We start from the raw sequence: 8,973 nt of genomic DNA, 5'->3' as shown, positions 1-8,973 counted from the left end.
TAGAGAAAGCCTGCACGCAGCAACGAGGACCCAAAGCAGCCAAGACTAAGTAAATAAATTTTTTAAAAAAAGAAGAAGAAGAAGGAAGCAGCCCTCATCCTTACTGAAGGAACAAGCTACAAAGAATGTCGGTGGTTCTCAACCTTTGCAGCCCATTAGAATCGCCTGGAAAGCTTTTTAAACTCCCAAAGCTCCAAAGATGACATGCATGTAATTACATTTAAATGATATTCTTAAAAGGGGGCTGGGGAGGCTACAGGGACAGATCAGTGGTTGCCAGGGTCTGGGGTTGAGGGTGGAGCTGAGGGTCTGACCTCAAAAACTGAACTAGGAAAATTTGGGGGTTGTTAGAATTGTTCTGTATCCTGATTGTGGTGGTGTAACAAGAGCCTAGGCATGTGTTTAAACTCAAAAGGAGAAAGGTACATCCTCCCAAAAAAGTGAATACCACTGTATATATTTTATCTTAAATCCCAATGCCCAGGCTATATCCAGACTAATTAATTCAGAATTTCTGGGTGGGATCCAGGCATCCAAATCTTTTAAAGCTCTTCCGTGGTTTCCTGTGTGTAGTCAAGGTTGAGAAACACTAGTCTACGTGAGTCATGTTTGATTGACATGGAAAGTTGCTGCTTTGTCAGTAGCTGATTCCCCACTTCCCAGAGGCAAACTCCATCAGTCAGGACCCTCCTGCCTCAGGTTTGGGTGGGAGGTAGGTTTGTATGATTTGATTCTCAAAGAGATGCTTTTCCTCGTGGATAGTGCGCATCTCTGTCTCTGGGGACCCATCCCGATGCCCAGAAGTAGTCCCACGAGACATAGAAGGGACTGAGGTCCAGGGTTTCTGGACTATTGCAAATTCACTCTGGCCCCTCCCCCAACCACGGAACATAAAAGACATTAAAAATTTGGCATAAGTGATCCGAAAGAGGCAAGGGTTCCATGATGGTGCATTTTATGTGTCAACTTGACTGGGCCACAAGGTGCCCAAATATTACTCTGGGTGTCTCTGCCAGGGTGTCTTTGGATGAGATTAACATTTAAATCAGTAGCCTGAGTACAGCAGGTTGCCCTCCGTAAAGTGAGTCTGATCAGTTGAAGGTCTCACTAGAACACAAAAGCCAATCCTCTCATGAGTAAGAATTCCTCCTGCCTGTCTGTCTTCAAAGTAGGACATTGGCTTTTTCCTGCCTTCACACTCAAAACGAAGCATCAGCTCTTCCTGGATCTCAAGCCTCTCAGCCTATTGGCCTGCCATTCTAGCACTACACCAATAGCTCTACTGGTTGTCAGGTCTTCAGACTTGGACTGGAATTATACCCTTGTCTCTCCTGGGTCTCTATCTGTTGACTCACCCTGCAGATCTTGGGACTTGTCAGCCTCCATAATTGCACGAGCCAATTATGTCCATGTATGTATATGTGTTTATGTAAATGTACGTAGGCATATGTGTGTCTATCTATAAGTATGTGTGTATGTGTATATGTGTACGTATGTCTATGTGCACATATGTATATATCCTATTCTATTGGTTCTGCTTCTCTGGAGAACCCTGACTCATACAGATTTCTTAAAATTCACAGCCACTGGCCAGATAGGCCTAAGCTGCACCAGTTTAATGGTAACAAGAAGCCACTGACCTGGACCTTTCCAGAAAAACTACAGAAAACTTATATTCCCTGTCCATTATGCACTTCTGTTTCAAGGCTCCACCTTCAATCCCCAGAATATGGACCTCAATTCCTTGTACTGCCTTACAGACCACTGCTCCAGAAAGGAGAGCACCAAGGAGAGGAAGGAAGGCTTTTCACAGCTTCTTCCTAGAACATGGTGAACATATCCTCCCTGGAACAAACTCAGGAAGGTTAGTTCACTCAGATCTTTGAATATTGCTTCTATTTCCATTGTTTTGTTTCCTCCTTGGGAATATCTGAAATTCTGAAGCTGGCACTCCCTTTTCTATCTTCAATTGCTATTATCCACTCACACATCATCTTGGTTAAAAGTCCTTGTACTTTTCCTCTGCATTCTGGAAGAGATTATGACATTTCTTCTCACTTCAGTGCTTCCATTGTTTTCTCTCCACCCTGCAGTTTACTGCTTCAATGTGGATAGCAATTCAGCTGTTGCATTTTTAATTGCCTTGCAATTGTCCCTTAATTTACCCAACTGCCTTCTTGTTTGATCCTCTTATATTTTCATGGCAGCACCTTCTTTTATAAATTTCTATCCCTTCATCATTGAAGCCATGTCTTCCTGCATCTTGTTATGCAAATGATACACTAAAATGTGCTTCTACTTCTGCAAAAGGTCGTTTCAGACTTTACTCTCCCACTGAATATTCGAAAAGATGTTCCCTCTCCTTTCTTTTGAGGGAGGATTTCATAAGCCCTATGATGAAACGTTTTCTGTTGACTTAACCAATAAAGACAAGATATCCATCTGAACTCAATATTTACCAAAATTCAAGGTGTGTGGACTGTCCTTGCCCTGAAATCTCTCCACTAGGGTGATGACAATTTTATTCTCAAATATATGACTGGAGAACAGTTGATATATTCAGCTTCTGGATCAATTTTCATGTCCAGGGAGCTTTTATCTGATACAATTTTGTTAAGCTAAAATGTTATCAAATTTTACTTCCAGTACCTGACTCTCTGATGCTGTGAATAGATGAAACGCTTACAAAACTACAATCCCCTTGTACTACTATCAAGTTCTCTTAGTCTCTGACGCCCACATAGAGTGTTTAATTATGGGGAGCAAGAGAGGGAGTTTAAACTTCTCACGATGCCATGCAACCTTGCCATCTCCCTCCCTCTTCTTTGCACAAGGTTAGCGGAGGTTAAAAAAAAACAGGTCAAGCTAGGATGAGGGTGCCTCTGAAAACAGTAGCCACTCAGTATAACAGTTTTCATTTTTTTTTTCTTTGACTAGATAATAAACATCCACTCTGGGTCTGGCACTCTTGCGGATGGTGAGGATGCAATAGCAAAACAAAGGTTCTCCCTCAAGGAAATTACATTCTAGTGGGTACAGAGTGGATGACCAGCCCAAGAAACTGATCAGGTGAGTAAGTGCTATGAAGAGCACTAGCAGGGTGAGGGGGTAGAAGATGATGAAGGACGTAAGGATTTAGGGGAGACATTTCATAACTTGATTGTTGTCGGCCCTTTTTCCTCCAGAATGAATATTATACAGAATCCCAATATAGGGGCAGGACAGGAATAAAGATGCAGACCTAGAGAATGGACTTGAGTACACGGGGAGGGGGAAGGGTAAGCTGGGACGAAGTGAGAGAGTGGCATTGACATATATACACTACCAAACGTAAAATAGATAGCTAGTGGGAAGCAGCCGCATAGCACAGGGAGATCAGCTCGGTGCTTTGTGACCACCTAGAGGGGTGGGATAGGGAGGGCGGGAGGGAGACGCAAGAGAGAGGAGATATGGGGATATATGTATATGTATAGCTGATTCACTTTGTTATGAAGCAGAAACTAGCACACCATTGTAAAGCAATTATACTCCAATAAAGAGGTTAAAAAAAGAATCCCAATATAGAAAACACAAAATATCTAGTTAAAATGGAGCGCTCAGCTTCCTTTTGACCCCTCCTGGGACCCCAGGGCATGTCCACAGACCCTAGAGCTTCAAGGGACACAGCTGGAAAACCACTAAAATGAGTCATGAGGCACATTTTCAATATTTTAGTGTTATTTTTTATTTTTAAACACTCAATAGCCACTCAGAATGGACCTAATTCCTAAAGTGAATGAAAAGCCTGGGGAATATCATTTCGATTTCAAAAAAAAGTGAGAAAATTTTAATTTAATAAAACTATTTTGCCTACAAGGCTTATAAACTGACAGTTTCAAATGGTAGCAATTGTGAAAAGAAATCTCCAAATTGTTCAAACCGTGGTCTCACTGTTGGAATAAAGAGGTGGACTTCTAAAGTGAGTCCTTTGAGAGAAAGCACTTATTTGAATGAATGATCTCTGATATGTTTATTAAAAACCAGTCCCATTGCTTAAAGAAATAGTGTCAAGTGGTGGGGAAAACAAGCGTGTGTTCAGACACACCTGAGTTTGGAGCCCAAGTCTGTCCCATGATAGGTACTTATGTAACCATAGGCAAGATACCTAATGTCTCTGAGCCTAAGTTTTCTCATCTGTAAAATGGGAATAAAGAGATATTTCATATAAGAGGAAATACACATAGCCAAAAAACATGTGGAGATGTTCGGCATCATCTTGTTCAGGGAAATGTAAATCAAGATTACAGTGAGATGTCATTTTGCCCCAATTTGGTGAGAAAAAAATGTAAAAGTCTGACAATACCAAATGTTAGAAAGCACAGGAAACCATTACATTTCTTACAGATTAATCATAGATACAAAAATTTGTGCAAATATATTGAAACAGTTTGTCATGATCTTCTAAAGTTGAATATTTAGGGACTTCCCTGGTGGCGCAGTGGTTAAGAATCCGCCTGCCAATGCAGGGGACACGGGTTCGAGCCCTGGTCTGGGAAGATCCCACATGCTGCGGAGCAACTAAGCCCGTGAGCCACAACTACTGAGCCCGCGTGCCACAACTACTGAAACCCATACACCTAGAGCCCGTGCCCCGCAACAAGAGAAGCCAACACAATGAGAAGCTCACGCACGGCAACAGAGTAGCCCCCGCTCGCCACAACTAGAGAAAGACCGCTTGCAGCAACGAAAACCCAACACAGCCAAAAATAAATAAATAAACAAATAAAAAATTTTAAAAATAGATTCAAACAAAGTATATTAACTACAGCAACTCAAACAGCCTGTCAGATCAATTGGTGCAGGTCCAGGCCCAGAAAGAGAAGGATACAGGATGAACGAAAGATGAGTAAGTGAATACAGGTGGAACCAAGGGGGATTCAGAAAATGGAAACATTCAAGCACTTGTGAGGAAAAGTGAGAAGCCTGGTTTTACTGCAGAAGAGGACTGTGAAATAGGAAGGAGTGAGCCCCTGCAGCAGAGGGAAGGAAGTGGACCAAAGGGCACTGCAGACAGAATGGCCTCGGTTATCATTCTGTAAATGGGATGGGGGTGGCCCAGACACAGCACGTGGACCACTGGCACACTGTCTCTCTCCCAGAAACACACACACACACACACACACACACACACAGTCACACACAATGCAACTCTCTTAGACGAGCCCCAAGCAGAATAAAATCTGTCTGCAAAAGTTCATGTTCCCCAAGACTAGAAAAATGTACAATGATATTTTATGTCTTCAAGATAGTCCCCAGTGGGGACTTCCCTGCTGGTCCAGTGGTTAAGACTTGCCTTCCAGTGCAGGGGGTGTGGGTTCTAACCCTGGCTGGGGAGCTAAGATCCCACGTGCCTCACGGCCAAAAAACCAAAACATAAAATAGAAGAAATATTGTAACAAATTCAATGAAGACTTTTAAAAAATGGTCCACATCAAAAAAAAAAAAAAAAAATCTTAAAAATAAATAAATAAATAATAAAAAATTTTTTAAAGATAGTCCCCAGTGGATATGGAAACTATTTCAGTCACTAATTCAGTCTTTCAATCAGTTTTGTGATGTATTGACTGATTATTTATTATAAAAATATCACTATTCAACTAGCTGAAGTATGCACATAAGGAAGGGAGTATAGCACCTGACTCACGGTAGATGGGACAGCAAACAGGAGAAGGGAGAGGAGAGGAGAGGGAAGAGGAGAGGAAGGAATCCTCACATCCTGCTGGTGAAAGAGGAAGCCGATTTAATCTCTTTGGAAGATAGTTTGTCATTATCTAATAAGTTTAAGATACATACACCCTATGACCCCAAAATTCCACTCCTAAGTAATTATGAAAATTCATGTTTATGTGCTCCAGAATATGGTCATAATAGCATCATAGTTAGTGATAGCCCCAAACTGGAAACGAAATGCCCACAAAAGAATAGCTAAATTGTGGCGTGTTAATCCAATGGAATACTATACAGCAATGAAAAGGAAGGAACTACAGCTACACACAGCAAAGATGACATGGATGGATGCATCTCAAAAACATAATGTTGAACAAAACAAACAAAAATATTCATTCTGTACAATTCCATTTACACAGTTCAAAATCAGGAAAAACCAAATTAATCTTAGGGATGTATACATAGGTGGTAAATCATAAAGCAAAACATGATCCATGTGCTGGTTAATCCTATGTGTCAACCTGGTTAGGATACAGTACCCAGATATTTAATCAAACACCAGTCTAGACGTTGCTGTGAAGGCATTTCTTAGATGCGATTAACATTTAAATCAGTAGACTTTGACTAAAGCAGACTGCTCTTCATAATGTGGGTGGGCTTCATCCAATCCATTGAAGACCTTAAGGGGAAAAGACTGAGGTCCCCAAAGGAAGAAGGAAGTCTGCCTCTAGACTCAAGCTGCAACCTCAGCTCTCCCCTGCATCTCAGCCTGCGGTCCTGCCATGCCGTTTTGGGACTTGCCAGTCCCCATGACTGCATCTTAAATCTCTCTCAGTCTTTCTTTCTCTCTCACTCTCACTCTCTAAACATGGATGTACGTGTGTGTCCTATTGATTCTGTTTCTTTGGAGAACTCTAATACAACCATCTAGAATGGGACTTTGGATCGTTAGGAATATTCTGTGACTTGTCCTAGGTGGTAATTACATAGATGTTCCCTCCTCAATAATGCATTTAGCTGTACGTTTATGTTTTATGTACTATTCTCTATATGTATTATATTTTACAATTTTAAAAAAGGATTTTTAAGAGTCTTGCTTTCCTAGCTAGCATTGAGAGGTTCACAAAGAAATGCAAGATACTGCGTCTGGCATCAAAGGACATGCTTTGTAGCTGGATAGCTGGGGAGTCATGATAAAATATCCAGACATCTCCATGTCATATTTTCTTCCAGGGATTTATCTTTGACTCATCTCATTCTCTAAAAACTCAAGTGTCCTTCTTTTGAATCCCCACCATACCTTATCTATACCTCTTTCTACCTTTTCCTGTCTCCTCGTTAGACTGTAAGCTCTTTAAGAAAAAGATTTATATCGCTTTCATTTTCGCATCCACTTTTGAGCACAGGATACTTGCCGAACAGTGGGAATACCTACAGGGATGGGGCAGAACATATGAACTGAGAGGTAGAACAAAGCTGGTCGAACACACAAAGCCAGGCAGGGAGACCTGATTCTCTAGGAAACAAGAACCAGTTGTTATTTTCTTATTCTTTTTACTTTACATGAAGCCCCTACTTTCAGAAAGGGGAACCTGCAAACTCCAGTTCTCCATGCGGTGAGATTCTTCATTACTAAAAGATCTAAATTCTATGTTAATGCAGTTCCAAAGCTACTGATGAAAGCTCCTCAAACACTTAGATTTGCTCTTTTTGGAGGGGAAGGGTTCAGCCAAGGAGAAATATAATTGTTACTAAGGCATTAATGGAGTACTTTAAAACAGAGAAATGATTGTCTTAGAATTATGGCTTTTAGTTTTTGTCATGTAAGGTTGGGACCCAGGCTCTTACATTAAATTATTGGACACAAGACACAAATGTTAAGACCTCAAAATTGGTTAGATTGAGTTTTGTCCACAGAGCTGAGTAATATTTTTCAGTTGTTTAAATGGTTATTTGGACATCAAGTAGACTTAACAACTAACAATTTAGGTTTTCACTTTCTGTGCTCCTGAGTTAATGCATTCAGTGTCTAGAAAAATTAATAACCTTTATGCTAATGTCAGTAACACCACAGAGAGATGCCAACATTTGAGGAATACGTTGGCCCATAATTTCAGTCATCTCTGTGCCATTGTTCTCTCTGAAAACTTCTTCATTGCTTTTCTTTTTCTTTAGATATCCATGGACTCCTAATGCAGCTTTCTTAACTCTATAGCTTTTTTCTTTTAGTTTATTACATTCAGAACAGAACGATAAAGCAGCCCTCCATAATTGAGTCCTGTGTTAACAACAAAAAAATGGAATTAAGAAAAAGTAGAGAAGATGGGAAATAAGGAAAGCGTCTGAACAAATGGTTGAAATTGTGGGCAATTTTCCAGCTTGATTTATGCTGCTCTTAATTGCCAATTCCCAGGAGCTTCTTCTGCTTGTTCTTTAATAAGAGAGGGAATGATCTATGCTTTGACCCAGAGTGAACTTGAAATGATGGATGGTACGAACATTCAACAACGATGCTCTGTGTGTGCAAAGGAAACGTCTCTTGCCTGGCCTGAAAGCTTAGCTCACTTAGTTTGTAATTCCCATAAACCCCAGAGCCCATGCTCGGTGTGCATTTGAATGCCATGGTGTCACTTCACCTATTTTCAAGGACGATGTTTGTTGTAAATTCTTTGTCCTGGAATTCACAGAAAATGTTTCATACTTTAATGCAAAACCAAGAGAGAAACACATTTGGAGGTCATTATTCGACGCTAAGGTGTTGTAATAGCATGTGTCCCCTTATGTAAAAGCTAAATATCTTACGAAAAAAAATTATAACTATGTAAAAACACACCCCCTCTTATCTTACCACACGGAGATAACCACTGTTAATTTGTGCACGTGTGCTATTCCAATGCATTGTAGGTGAGGGTGTTATGCACTGAATGTGTGTTCCCCCAAAATTTATATGTCGAAGTCTTAATCCCCAATGTGAGGGTGTCAGGAGGTGGGGCCTTTGGGAGGTGATTAGGGTTAGATGAGGTCATGAGGACTGAGTCCCCATAATGGGATTAGTGTCCTCACAAGAAGAGGGAGAGACTACAGCTCTCTTTCTCTCTCTCCCCGTGTGCACACAGAAGAGGTCATGGAAAGACGCAGCCAGAAGGCAGCTGTCTACAAGCCAGGAACCAGGTTTCACCAAGAACCTAATCAGCCAGCACCTTGATCTTGGACTTTCAGCCACCAGAACTGTAAGAAATAAATTTCTGTTGTTTAAACCACCCAGTC

Source organism: Eschrichtius robustus, chromosome 10, assembly GCF_028021215.1.
Source record: "Eschrichtius robustus isolate mEscRob2 chromosome 10, mEscRob2.pri, whole genome shotgun sequence".
NCBI lineage: Eukaryota > Metazoa > Chordata > Mammalia > Artiodactyla > Eschrichtiidae > Eschrichtius > Eschrichtius robustus.
The sequence above is the reverse complement of the archived record's forward strand: the minus strand, read 5'-3'. Positions refer to the sequence as shown.